We start from the raw sequence: 15,508 nt of genomic DNA on the forward strand, positions 1-15,508 counted from the left end.
ATTCGAATAATTCAAGCAATTTAAACAGTTCGAATAATTCAAACAATTCAAACAATTCGAATAATTCAAACAATTCAAACAATTCGAATGATTAGAACAGTTTGAGTACTTGAATAATTAGAACAATTACAGTAGATTGAATAGTTTTAATGATTCAAGTTATTCAAATAGTTTTCAGTAGAATATTCAAATAATTCTTGAGTAGAATACTCGAGTAGCTCGAATATTCGAATAATTCAAATACTCGAATAATTGGAATATTCGACTGGCTCAAATATTCGAATAATTCAAATACTCAAATAGTTCAAATGCTTGAATAATTAGAATATTTGAATATCTCGAATACTTGAATAACTAAAGTACTCAAATAATTCAAATACCACAATAATTCGAATATTCCAACAATTATGAACCTCGACTATAATAGTCATTTAAAATGAAAATAAATAATCGAATAATTTGAACAAATAAATAATTTCCTAACCCTGAGGTCACACAATATTTCAGCAAAAGGCACATCACTTCTCGTCCTCCCATCGTCCAAACATTTTCAATGCCTCAAAAATATTTCATGAACACCACAGTCCACTTCTTCTCCAGGATTGAATCCAGTGATTTCAGATCTGGTTATCACCTACGTACCTTATTGTGATACCTTCTTCGTATTTATTGATCCATAGGGAATTGATAGGAGGGAGTGTCAAACAAGGTTATTTCAAGGTGCTTGTTACCCAGAAGAAGTGAACTACAACGTTTACAAAACGTCCGTAAGACAGTCGAACAAACGAGGACGATGAAAATTCGATATGTGATAAACGACTGTTCCGTGTATGTTTGCATGTGTGTGCACGCCTGCGTGTATGTGTATAGGTGATTTTCGATATATACAATGTTCTTTATCTTTTCTTGGCTCTTCTTCGAGAGTAAGCTGCTAGATAACGGGATCGACAAAGCGGATTCTTTATTCTTTTAACCCTTTCAGTGAGAACACTTTATCATGTCGCTTTTTATCATAAGTTTTGTAAGATTCTTTATTTGGGTTTGAGACTTCGGGGTATGGTAGGAAGAAAGATGAATGTTTTGAGATTTTTTAATCCGATCAGATTCTTTAGTTAAAGTAGGTGAGAAGATAAATAAATAACTAGATATATAGATAAACAGATAAATATTGAATGGATAAAGAGATGAATAGATAAATGATTAAACAAATGTATAAATAAACAGGTAAACATACATATATAAATAGACAAATAAAAAAATGAATAAATACAACAATATAAAAGATAACTAAATGACTAGATAAAGAGATAAATAAATTGATAGATAAACAACTACATAAGCAGATAAACCAATACACAGATAAATAGATAAATACATAAACAGATAGATAGATAGATCGGTAAATAGATAAAAAGATCAACAGACAAATACAAAAATACATGAACAGAAAAATACAAATAAATCTAATTTTCAATAAAATTATCATGTTTTAAAATCATCTACTACATTCATCTTTCTGAACTCCCCAAAGTCTCAACCTTCTATTAAAAAAATATATTAAATACTTCCACAGACCTGCCAGCTAGCACTCTTGCGGCAGTGTAAATAAACCTCGAGCACAGTCGAACATAATCTCAATTTTTAATAATTCTACTGATTTATAATTTCAAATTGTTCTTACATTTTCTATTCGTTATTCTTTCATGTAACCATATGCTGAATATATGTACATATTGCATAGATTATCTTAAGAAATTTGTGCAGGTCTTAATTTGTGTTCTTCAAAATTTTTTAAGATTAAAGATTTTATCCGTGAAGATTTATATATACATTCACTAATTCTGAAAGGGTTAAATTCGAAGTTGTCAGGAAGAAAAAAGCAAAGGAACATTTACGAGAGAAGTAGAGGATAGATTCAGTAGACTCTCCTTATATTGCCATATTTTATTATGGCGTTTATAAGACGTAAGGTGTTCTTTTAACAGTTTAAGAGAATGTTTCTAAACAATAACAAAAATTATTTTCTAGTACAGTCGACGGCAATATAACGAGAGCGAATGAAGGAGAAAAGGCACGAAAGAAGTTATAGAGAGCGATTCAAAAGTGGTGTTCAAAGAAACATGTTCTACTCACCGTGATGAAGAAAGGTCGTACATACACGGGTCTGCAAATTCTCTTTGTTTATGACAGACTTTGGCAAATATGCAATATAAGAAATTTGTTCGATTGTTTTCTTATTTATATAGAAAATCGAATACGAAATAGCAGGTGAAAATAAAGCACGAAAATGTTTAAATCTCCGTAAAAATAAATTTACTATTTATTTCAATTATTTTTCCTAAATGTAAATTTGAAAATGAAAAAAATATTTGTATGTAGTAAAATATGATATTGGTGCTATTGTATCTTAATTGAAAAATCACATTTATGTAATTCATATAAAAAATATTTTTTCAGTCAGGAATTAAAGAAGATTAAGTTTTATAAACATCTGACGTATTTTGTTAAACAGAAAATAAATTCTAAACGTGACCACTGATAATTTTTGTTAAATTACAATTAATCAAATTACACCAAATTACATCAAATTAGTTAAATTACATTTCCTTTAGAAAAGCAAGTATTATATCTTCGAATTTTTAATCTTCTCAACTTCTTCAAATATTACTTCTCCAATATATGGAAGTTTTTCGTTTAAAAATTTGACTACCTAATTTCAGTCGAAACATTTGATATCGTGGGTCACAGTTGACCCAGGGTCCATTGTCTTAGGGTTAATGAGGATTATGAAGAAGCTCAATTTTCTAAAACTACAGGTACAGTTATGGTCGTCTTTCAACAAAACGTTAAACCCTTTGCACTTGGATTAAAATTACCTTATCGTTTCATAAACATCTTTCGTTATTTTTCACCCTTAAATGAATCTTAATTTCAATAATAAATTATACACAAATTTTATTAATTCAAAAAATTATAAAATAAAATAAATTTAATTAATCAAGTATATTAGTTATAAAATAATTGTAACTGTAATATCATAACCACAATTACTAAATAGTTATTAAAACAATAATTTAATCTAACTATAATCTTGATAATGTTAACCCTAATCATAATTATAAAATTATTTATAATTCACAAATTCAGTAACAAGTAAAATCAATGATATAAAATAATAAAATCTCCCTAAACAATATCTAAAATAAAGTACACATATTTTGAAACAACCTGTATAGCACAAAATGATTTACAAAAATACTTTATAAAAATGACCAAGTGCAAAGGTTGATAAAAACAGTATTTCTGATTTAACCCTTTCCAAAGCAAAAATTGATGTATCTTAAAAAATTACGTAAATTAAGTTGCTACTGCTACGACTTGCAAAGGGTTAAATTTTTCGAAGGCAAAAATACTTACCAAAGTCTGTCGTAAACAAAAAATATCTGAAACTCGAAGAGAAGCGTAACCCATATGCATATGACTTTTCTTCATCCCTATGGCGAACAGAATATATGCTTTAAAAATTGATCACCTACTTCTGAAACATCCTGTAGAAGTTTCCCGTTGCAAATTAGGAACGTTTCGAAAAGCACTTTGAAATTATGTACAATGAGAAGAAATTCTTTGATTTTGTCGATCGTGAAAACATATTTTTGACTTTGAGTGCGAAATAACGATAATACTAATTAACAATTGTTAGATGAAAAAAATATTGAAAAATTATCAAACTTTGACTAAAATGTTAGAATGAAAAATTCAAATGACGTAAAGTAAATAAAAAATATAGAATTTTGAAGCATTTTTAAAAAGTCAATGATCAAAAAATTGTATTATTTAACAAATTTGGGTGTTTTAAGTCTTTACTCTATATTTAAATCCTTTTTTAATATATATTGAAAATTTAGATAATTTGCCTTTTTATGTAATTAAGCAGTTCATATGAATTTTGCAATATAATAAATATTAATGTTTACTATAAAAAATTCATAAAAAAATTTGAAGACAAAATATTTTGTACATAATTTATTAAAAATTGAAACATTCTTTATGTAAATAATTGCAAACTGATATATGTTTACATAATTAATTATAAATTGAAATTTGCATCGTATAATTAATTAAAAACTGAAATATTCATTGTATGAATAATTAAAAATTTGAAATGTATTTTGGATTCTTTATTAAAAATTGAGATATGTTTTATATAGTTAACTGTAAACTGATGTTTACATAATTAATTACAAATTGAAATATATATTTTATGATTAATTAAAAACTGAGGCATATGCTAGATAATTAATTAAAAATTGAAATATCATTTACATTCTTAATTACAAGTTGGAGATATGTTTTATACGAACAATTAATTAAAAACTGAAATATGTTCCACACAATTAATTAAAAATTGAAACATGTTCTATATAATTAATTAAAAAATGAAACATGTTCTATGCAATTAATTAAAAACTGCAACATGTTCTATATAATTAATTAACAATTGAAACATGTTGTATATAATTAATTAAAAACTGAAACATGTTCCACACAATTAATTAAAAATTTAACCATGTTGCATTAATTAATTAAAAATTGAAACACGTGTCATTAATTAAACATGTTCTACACCATTAATTAAAACAAAAATTCTACTCAATTAATTAGCAACTGACATGTTCATTGCAACAAAATAAAAACTGAACCGCGTTCCAAGAAACTAACAAAGAACCAAAAAATATTTCACAAAATTTAAAACGAAAAATGATTACAAAACAAATTAAAAACATTTCCAACTCTTAAAAATAATTTTTAATCTCCATTACCCAATTTCTCAATAACTCAACATAAATAATGAAACACGAAATATCATGGCTGAAATATGTTTTCACGATACCGTTTCACGGCCATAAAACAGACTCGCGCGATACAAAAAGCGGCGACGAGGCAAATAGTCGAATATAACGTGTCGGAAAGAACAAAAGGAAGAAACGAACGTGAGAAAATGGAGAAACGGCGCTAAAAAAACGACTCACATTTGGGGATCTAATTTCGGGGAAGCGTAAAAAGAGCCAACCTGACATTTTCTTTCTGGCCGTCGATACGTGAAGCTACAAATTTTCTCGTCTTACAGACATCCGTCTAAATAATCTGTCTAAATTATTATCAACGACCAGAAGAGACAACTAATCTACTCTACGTGGAATTAAATACCGTGTTCGATTCTGTGAACAGGCGCTGCTCGTCGGTTTCGGTGTACCCTCGCCCCGCCCAATAAGGTCAAAAGGATACGGAAATCGGACGGCTAAGTTCAAGGTGAAATAAAGAGTGGTGTTGTAAGAGATTGACATCTCCACGGGCATACCTTTCAGTGTTCTATCAGTTCGGTTATTTCGTACACATGTGTTAGAGCGGGGACGGGCATCGGGGCAATCGCTCCGCGCAATTTGATGCGGGCAAACAACACCTGTTCGCTATTTGACGTACTCAAATTGACACAATATGACGAACGATGGACATCTTGCGAATGGTTATTCGATGCTTCTTGAAATTCTATGGACGTGCGATGTAACGGGGTGTGACGGTTATGAGACGAATTCTGATTACGAATTGATTGAACTGAGGTATTTCGGATAATTAAATAAAAATTGAAATGTGGTTTACATTCTTAATTAAAATTTTATACAGGTTTCATACTATTGATTTAAAATTTTATACAGGTTTCATACTCTTGATTCAAAATTTTATACAGGTTTCATACTCTTTATTTAAAATTTTATATTCTTGATTAAAAATTGAGATATGTTTTATATAAACATTTAATTAAAATGATGAAACAGTAAAATTTTACATTGTTAGATTTTTATTATTAGATGTTGAGAAATTTTTGTTATTGGAGATTATGAATTGTGTAAATATTTAATTTTGGACTTTTATGAAGATTGTTATAAAGTTTGTTATTGTAATATTTAAGTGTTATAAAAATATACAGTAATAATGTACAATAATACTGAAATATTATAATAATTTTTAATTCTTTTTAAGTGAGAATAATTATTATGAATGATCCTTCATTATTCATGAAGGAGATTTTAAATGAATTCATTACAAAATTTATATATTTCAGTAAAGGTAAAATATTACAATTTTCAATTTAAAAAAAGTAAATATTGTATTTTATTTTATTAAATTTATTAATAACAGATATTATAGTAAGTTATTCAATATGTCTATTACTATTAGCATAATTTAGTCCATTATTATTTATTGATAAATATTAATAATGTTTATCCAATATTTATTAATAAATGCTAATAATATTCATCGATAAATATTTTATTAACCTCACTTATCGATCACAGTTTAATCTTGTAATGAAACTGTATTTCAATATTCGTAATCAAAATATCTACAGTCGATAACAATTGCCCATAACCTTAAAAATTTTAATCGTTTCTAAAAATTTGTTCGAAATATTTACAGAATTTTAAGAAGAATATTTGTATGATTTTTCAGTTATTTTATGTGTCATATTGCCTCGAAGGATTGCCCCGCTGCCCGTTTTCGTGTTAAAGGAGTTCTTGCGCATGCACCACACGTGCTTCTGTTCAGCCATCTTGTTTTCTGTCGCAACGCACGGTGTTTGGCGTAGAAGCAATAAATTCTCGTTATTTTAGCATTATATCAGAAACCGTTTCAATATAACAATTCTTTACTAGATACTTTTCTATATATTTGGCAAAATAAGGAGAGTCTATTATATAAAAAAAGAATCTCTTTCAGAATAAACTCAGAAAGAATAAACTTTCAGCGAAACTTATTGCATGGATGATAGAAGTAAAAAATCAGCTACCTCGTAATTACAGCAAAAAGTCCCCATGTTTGCAATTATGTATCTAAATTTAATTCTTTATTAACAATAAGAAAGTCAACGTCGATTTTCAAGACTAATTATTATATCCAAAACATATTATAAGTTAATTAATTAAATTATTCAAATTAATAATCAAATTAATTAACTTCGATTAAGAATTGATAAAAGTAGTCTATATTTTACTGACTCAACTTTGAAAACGTGTTCCAAGCAAATCTCTCGACAATTTTCAAAAATTAAATCAACAATTACTACTGTCAAATTAAGAAACAGAAAATAGAATTTTCGATCAAACGTTTCAGTGTACAATGTTAATTTAATTTTACAGTTATTAAGATCTGCTTTTCTTCTCTTGCTCTTTAATTATTCGAGCAAATTAAATCCGTACAGCGCAGGTCTCATCTGCGACCTCACGCTAATCAACGCGTTAATTAACAAACTGTTCAAATCTTAATTAACAAACTGTTAATTCACCGTTATGTTCAACAATTTAAACGCACGCAAGGTGTTTCGAAGCTTTAATTATTCGAAAACTTTCGATTAAGTTGCAGAACGTAGTCGTTCAAATTTTTAGAACACGTTTTCAAAATTTAATTACGAGTCCTGTAAGGTTTAATCAACTTCGAACTTAACGAATTAACCCTGAATTTAATATTTCACCTTCCGTGTTTTATTTTTTAAATATTTTTTCATTACTGGGTCACGTAACGTTTTATCGACTGCGTGGAGCGACTGGATTTAAAATTTCAAGCTCGAAAATAATTTTTCGAAATATTCGGAGAAATACGTTTTTCCTTGTTCTGACAACCTGTATATGCTTACCTTTTTAAGAGGTAAAACGACCACCTTCAATTTGTACGATAGCCTCTAGACTCCTTAACTTCTGCATACAATGGATTCAAAAAATAGTGGCAGACACTGTTTTCAAAATTTCAAGCTCGAATAAAATTAAGAAGTATCAATTATTGTGTGTCAAATAGAAATTTAGAGATTCGGTATTGTGACAATTTTTATTTTTGTAGATTTAGAAATTTCGAGATTTGATAATTTTACGATGTTGGGATTTTCTGAGATTTGAAAATTTTAGGGGATTTGCGGATTTAGCAATTTTGATGAATCTGAGGAAATAGGGGAATATGGGGAATTCAAGGAATTTAGGGAATTTGAGGAGTATGGGGAATTGTGAGAATATGAAAAATTCAAGGAATTTGGGGAATTTTGGGAGTTTGAGGAATATGGTGAATTTAAGGAATTTAGGGAATTTAGAAAATTTTAGAATTTTTGGAAATTTAGAGAATTCGAGAAATTTTGGGGAATTTTGGGAATTTAGAGAATTTGGGGAATTTGAGGAATATAGTGAATTCAAAGAATTTAGGGAATTTAAGAAATTTTGGAAATTTGAGAAATTTAGAGAATTCACGAAGTTTAGGGAATTTAGAGAATTTGGAGGATTCTGGGAATTTGAGAAATATAGTGAATTCGAGGAATTTGGGGAAGTTGGGGAATTTAAGAAATTTTGGAAATTTGAGAAATTTAAGGAATTCAAGAAATTTGAGGAATTCGAGGAATTTGGGGACTTTGGGGAATTTGAGGAATTTGTGGAATATGGGGAATTGAAGAAATTTGGGAATTTTAGGGAATTTTAGCATTTGGGGATTTAGAAATTTCGTGGTTTAAGAATTGGAGATTTAGGAATTTGGAAATTTGAGAATTAGAAAGTTAGGAATTTTGAGAACTTGAGAATTTGGAAATATAAGAAATTAATTTCAGCACTGAAAATTTGGGAATTTCGAAATTCTTTAGTATAGAAATTTTCAACTTTGCTTTGGTAATACAAAAATTTAAGACCTCGTAAATTTTCAAATTAAAAATTAAAAATTAACAAAATTTACGTGTAAACGTTACAAGTTTACAAACATCAAAACTCTACAGGAAACAATACATTTCCCTAACCCTAAAGAAAACCCGTGTTTGCCACTATTTTCACTAGCACCCTCCAGATGTCAGATTCTGAAAACCAACTCCCTCTCAAAGCACACCACGTAAAACATTCACAAAAGTTCCTGGCAATAGACATAAAAAAATTTCGCATTAACCCTTTGACTCAGTGCTTCAACACTATCAATAAAAAAAAGAAAGTACAAAACCATCGAATTCTACAGTTCCTACAATCTATCACAGTCAAAGGATCAACAAGGATAAATATGAACTATCTCCTTCAACACCTCTTACGAAGCTGAACAGACACAGGTCGCCAGAAACACAAGCAAAAATTTATTCGAAAAAAATACTTTATCTAACTCCGTCCCTAAGGTTACTCGTCGCGGTCAGGGTCGACGAGAGGATATTTTCAAGATTTTCAATCTCACATTTTCACCCCCGAGACGCCTCTCGACGCCCCTGGTCGCGGTACCCCTCATATTTTACACTGTGCATTGCGAACCGACTTTAGTCGAACAACCATGCAAGCTTCTTACCACGTAATGGGACAGCGAAAGCATGTGAGGGTAGCTTTGTGTGTACATTTAATGAGGCATAAGCTTTAAAACGTTCGCTCTAAAACTCTAAATTGTTCATGATAGTCATTCGGACGTGCAAGCCCCGAGAAGCAGGCCAGCTTTCGATGCTGAAAATGATTAAACGACACGCACATCCACCCACCCACGCACGCACATACGTACACAGATGCAGAACATGTAGAGATAAATGTTTATATGTACACGTTCAAGTGTTCAGACACTGATGAGATCGATGACGATTAACGGGGTAAATCGTTAGACAGTTAGTTATTGCTAGATTAGATTGGAAAATTTGTTGACGTGTTTTGTTTTCTTGACGTGTGACGAACGTTTCGTTTTCTGTCGTATTAGCTTCTTACTTCAAAATTATTTGCAATTATGTGATGTAGCTGTAATGGTTTCAAGATTTGGTTCAAAATGCACCATTAAAATGATCCACAATTTTCAAGGAAATTTTATATAAATCTAATTTAAAAAAAATCACTAACGAAACGTTCGTCAGTTCCAAAATAAGTCTGCCATCAAACGGGTCATAGAATTTTGATTGCGCTATAGGTCGCATGTGTGCTGACATCAAAATGTTGTGACCAAACAACTATACAGAGTATCGCGAAAATAAACATCAAGATTACCATTAGGCAAAAAACAGTTCCCAATTTGTAAAATATTCGAGATTTGAGTTCTAGGGAATTTTCGTCCAAGTCTTAGGCTACTATGATACATATACAAACATGTGCGTGCATATATGTAAACACGAATGTAGACACGTATGGAGGAATATGAAACTCCTTAGGTGGAAAATCCCTAGAAATCCTAAGTGATACTTGAACAAAATTTTGGACAATTCACAATACTTTAATTGAGCTTGAGCTTAATAAGAAAAATTCTGATAATTGTGTCAGTGTTCGTTACATAAAATACCTTTAGTCTGATGTGAAATATCAAGAGGGAGATATACAGAGAGGATCTTTCGCTGAAGCACACAGATAAAATTGAACAGATCAAAGGGTCGAAAATTATCATGTAGTTGTTAAATGTATTCGTGCACGCTTGTGTCAACGGTGTGTGTGGATGTATGTGTGCGTACAACGTGTGAATAAAAATTGGCATGCGATCGTATGCATAATAACGTTAAAGCACCTCCTCCTAGCTGTAAAGGTAAACACATAAAATCGCATCTTACGTTCAACGATTAATAAGTAATTAGTAAACGAGTAAATGCTGGCAAAAAAGAAAGACAACAAATTTCATATATGTATATATATATATAATATAAGTAATGCTGAAAAAATTAGGTACAGGGTGTAATTGGCTAAAAAAGTCGTATATACATATATATAAGATATATGTAACGGTATGTCAAAAAACACGAGTAAAAAGTACAAAGAAGCTGCAAAGATTAGCTGTATGCGATTACGTCGACAAAAAAAAAGTTGCGATACAATGCTTTTCGCATTGGGAACGAATGGGACCGCCATTTTGTTATTACTACGGTTTCATTTTACGTTGCGGAATGAAACGTATCGGATTGAAAAGCATTGTATCGGGAAAGAAACGAAAGAAAATCAACATTAGTAAAAGAAAGATGATTCGAAATAGCAAATTAACTGACGGAGATTGATATTATAATCGAACGGCTCGAAACAGAAGGAAATAATGAAACAACGATACCAATTCGTGTTGAGACAAGAAATGAATTATAAGAGGGACACGTTTAATTAAGTGCCGGCCTGTGAAAAAGAAATCGCTTGGTAAGGTGCGTAAGTTCGAAATTTATTCTTTTTTAATATTTTATGGAAGATTAGAGATTAACCTCTTTGGGGATAAAATTTAAATTTTTATATAAATTAATGCAAGTTTATTTCCATTTATTTAAAATATTGCAAGAGAAAATATAATATTATTGAGACGAAAGGTGTACAAAACCAATATGGCGGCTGCGATACTCTTCGTTTATTTTATTTATTTCTAATTTTAAATTAATTAAGAAGACTTACTGAGATAGCAAAAAACTATTAAAAGAATATTCTTGAAAATATTTTTATTTTTGTCATAAATGTAGACGATTATGTTGGTTTAAAATAATATGAAATTATATATGAAATGAAGGTGTCCGCCATTTTTATTAGTTCATAAGATGGCCGCTAGTAGCGCACGTAACTTCTATTCTCAATTGTATCACCATTTTATTAACAATAATTGTATGGTTACATTACTGATATTTTAAATGAAACTCTACTATAAAATTTTAATCATAATTTAATATTCTTATTGAATAATAATTTAATATTAATTAAATAACAACATTAAAATTGATTCAAGTCAGGAAATGTAAAGGTGTTCATGATTTAAGCTCTGGGGAATTTCTGCTAAATCCAAAATAATTTATATGAAATCATAAAAGTTGTTGATTATTAACAACTTTAATTTTGTAAACAAATTCTAATAAAATTTTAAAGAATATGTTACTTTTTATTTAATAAATGAAACATTTATTAGCACTGCTTACGTTTATATTTATAAATATTATTACACAGTGAAAATATTTTTAATGCAAAATATATCCCCAAAAAGATAAAGCAAGTTTGACTAATTTTTCCATAAATCGACTTTCGAACCTTACCAAAAATATCCAATGTCAGGAACAACATAATATGTTATGGTGTCTGTATATGTGGCGTAAGTAGTTAAACATCGACGTAAATGGTTAAATGTAACCAAATGAAAATAAAATACAGACTAAAATCAATAAACATCGCTACGCTTCATTCATTCTAGAGATTATGACACTACCATGACTGGAAGAAACAAACGGTGTTATCGTTTCCGTTCTCTACAAACATTTGTCTCCTGATTGGTCAACTTTAATTAAACAGTTAATTACTCCATGTTTTAATCTTCCTTCAGATAATTAACAAGAACGTAGGCCAATCAAGGTGCAAAATTGTTAACGTATCTAAGTAGCAGAAATCTAAACATATATTTGTCTGTCGAATATTAATAAACATTATGTAAATATACGTGTGTATTTGAATCAATCTCTGTGTGTGTGTACGTGTACGTGTACGTGTGTGTGTGAGAGAGAAAAAAAAAGAGAGAGAAAGAAGAGCAAGCAGCAAGCAATTAATTTAAAAACCATTAATGATGTAACGTCCGGGAGAGTATGCATTTTTAAAATTCTTCGAGGAATTAAGGGACGGGGATTTTTGAAATTTTTTTTTCGGAGGATCTTGGCGAGAGACAGAGTGAAATATGGGCGTAATTCGGTTTCGTCGTCGTACACTTTTTTAATCAGATAATTGCGATTTAAAATAAAGAGAAAAGGAACGTCACTTTTGCTAAGTTAAATTTCTTCTCGCAGGCAACTACTGAAATTTAGTAAGAGAATACAGTACGGTTTGAGTACATTGACGTAACTAGACATTGATCGAATTATTTCAGGCAACAGATTTTGAAATTTTTTAATTATAGAAAATCCCTAGATTGATTTAGTACCTGACGAATCAATAACACTACTTTATATGTTCAAACAAAAAGTCCCTAGATTTGGATATTTCACACAAACTAATTCGATTTCGAAATCCAAGATATATAAAACCCTAGATAGCAAATTTTCAAGTACAAAAATCCCTAGACTCTTAATTTCTCAATATTAAAACCCATGGACCACAAATTCCGAAATGTAAAAATCCCTAGATTCAGAATTTCCTGGAACAAAAATCACTAGATTTGGAATTTTTATATTTAAAGTCTTCAAAATTTTTGTTCCCAACTTTGAAAAATCCTTAGATCGCTAGTTCTCAAATACGAGAAATTCCTAGATCCCTAGTTCCTAGCTTTGAAAAATCCCTAGAGCTCGAGTTCCCAACTTTGAAAAATCCTTAGATCCCTAGTTCAGAAATAGCAAAAATTCCTAGATCCCTAGTTTCTAGCTTTGAAAAATCCCTGGATCCCTAGTTCAGAAGTACCAAAAATTCCTAGATCCCTAGTTCCTAGCTTTGAAAAATCCCTAGAGCTCTAGTTCCCAACTTTGAAAAATCCTTAGATCCCTAGTTCAGAAATAGCAAAAATTCCTAGATCCCTAGTTCCTAGCTTTGAAAAATCCCTAGATCCCTTGTTCCCTGCTCCTCAAATTTGAAAAATCCCTAGATCCCAAGTTCCCAAATATGATAAATCCCTAGATACCTAATCCCAAAATTTGAAAAATCCCTAGATACCTAACCCCCAAACTTGAAAAATCCTTAAATTCCTAGTTCCCAAATTAAAAAAATCTCTAGACTGCGATCTGCCAAATATAAAAAATTTCCAGATTCCGAAATTCGAATTAAAAATATCTTGTATACCATTCTCCAAATACAATATCCCCATATTTGCAAATTCTCAAATGTGCGGGTACCAAAATTGTCGAAAATTTAATTCAAACTGAAATTGTAGTTACGTCAATGTTCAAAGCCATACTTTTCAAAAAGCACTATACGCACATTACACTGAACTGAAAAAACAAACCCGAGAACTATGAACGTTTAGCACTGAGAAAAGGTGACGAAAAGAGAAAGAGCATAACCTGTGGTAGACAACGGCACGAGAAGACTAAAAGGTTAATTACGTAACAAGCGTACGAAAATGTTCTTTTCCGCTCGATTCTCTAACCACTAAATGAATTAAAAAACGGAGAGAAAAATAGAAGACGATTCAAAAAAACAGTTGTGTTATATTTCATCTTTTCGTATCTCTTTTATTATATGTATTTTTGTTTCGTTTAAATAATTTAATGTGACAAACGATCGAGTAGAATTTTAATATAAATAAATAAGATTATAGTTATGGTAAATGTAAGTATATTTATAATACATATAATAAATAACGATGTAAGACCAATTCGATGATTAAACGATAAATTTGACAGAATATTTTGACGATCATTGCATTGTATATGCAGCTTATACTCTTTTCGTTTTTTGTTTCCCCTCGTAAATGTTTAATTAACGACCCTAACATCCGCGAATCACTGCAGACGAAAGAGAAAGCACGCACAAATATTTCAAACATACTCGTGGTTTGGAAATAATTGGAAACGTGAATTATTGGAAAAGTTTGTAATATCGTTGAAATATGTCGAGAAAATTGGAACAATGAATTATGTATCGAATTATTATCATTTAAATTAATCAAATAGAATGGACATATTTTTAAACCCCTGGCTGGAGAGACGAACGATTTATTAAAAAATATATTTTCATATACATTCGTAAAACTTGATGAACATTGTACAATTTCGAGGAGAAATTAATAAACAGTAATATTTGTAAATGTTGTAAATAAAATATTGGTAAAAGTTGCTTTTATCGGATAATGTGGACTTTTTAATAAATAATGGACTGAGTCTTTTTATTCATTTCAAATTTTAATACAAATGTTATTTATGGAAAATTTATGCAATGGACAGTTTCAGAAACGTATATGAAAACAATTTTTAACTAATTGAAAATGAAATTCATTCAGTTTCATTTTCTATGATCTATTTTGAAATTAGTTAATTAGCCTATTATGTACACCTATATACTGCATTTACATATATCAAGTATATAAAACCATTTGGAGATATTAAAATACGTAAGAATGTGCAACAATTTTCGACAAGATTCTATAACAGATAAACAGATTAAAAAATTGTGTACTTCAATTTATTCTGCGATTTTGAATTTTCGCTATTTATTTTAAAACAATAAAAATAATGAATTTTGTACAATTAGTTTTTGTAACTATGATAATAAAGTTACAGAAAATGTAGTTTCTAATTAATAATAAATCAATATGGTCGATTGACCTTGCTGTTTTATATTAATCGATTGACAATGAAATATAAGAGATTCTCGTTATATGGCCGTAAGTGAGGTTGTAAAAGCTGAGAGTTTTTGTAATTGACAATATAGTAAATTAGATAACGCGTAAAAATGTTCACGTAATACACTGAAATTTCAGATTGTTGAAATTCCAACGAACAGAAATTACAACCTTTGGAAGTTACAACGAATGTAAATTGAAACCTGGGCAAATTACAGCGCACGGAAATTAGTACTTCGGTAAATTACAACGAGTGAAAATTACTATGTGTAGAATT

The 15,508-nt window shown here is 29.7% G+C and overlaps 1 protein-coding gene across 18 annotated transcripts in view; it reads right to left on the bottom strand.

The window, feature by feature from the left end:
* The window catches only part of LOC100878152 (protein muscleblind), a 491,425-nt gene that overhangs the window by 57,298 nt on the left and 418,619 nt on the right, over positions 1–15,508 (bottom strand). The gene's annotated exons all lie outside the window — the stretch shown is intronic.

This window comes from Megachile rotundata, chromosome 15 (genome assembly GCF_050947335.1).
Source record: "Megachile rotundata isolate GNS110a chromosome 15, iyMegRotu1, whole genome shotgun sequence".
Lineage (NCBI taxonomy): Eukaryota > Metazoa > Arthropoda > Insecta > Hymenoptera > Megachilidae > Megachile > Megachile rotundata.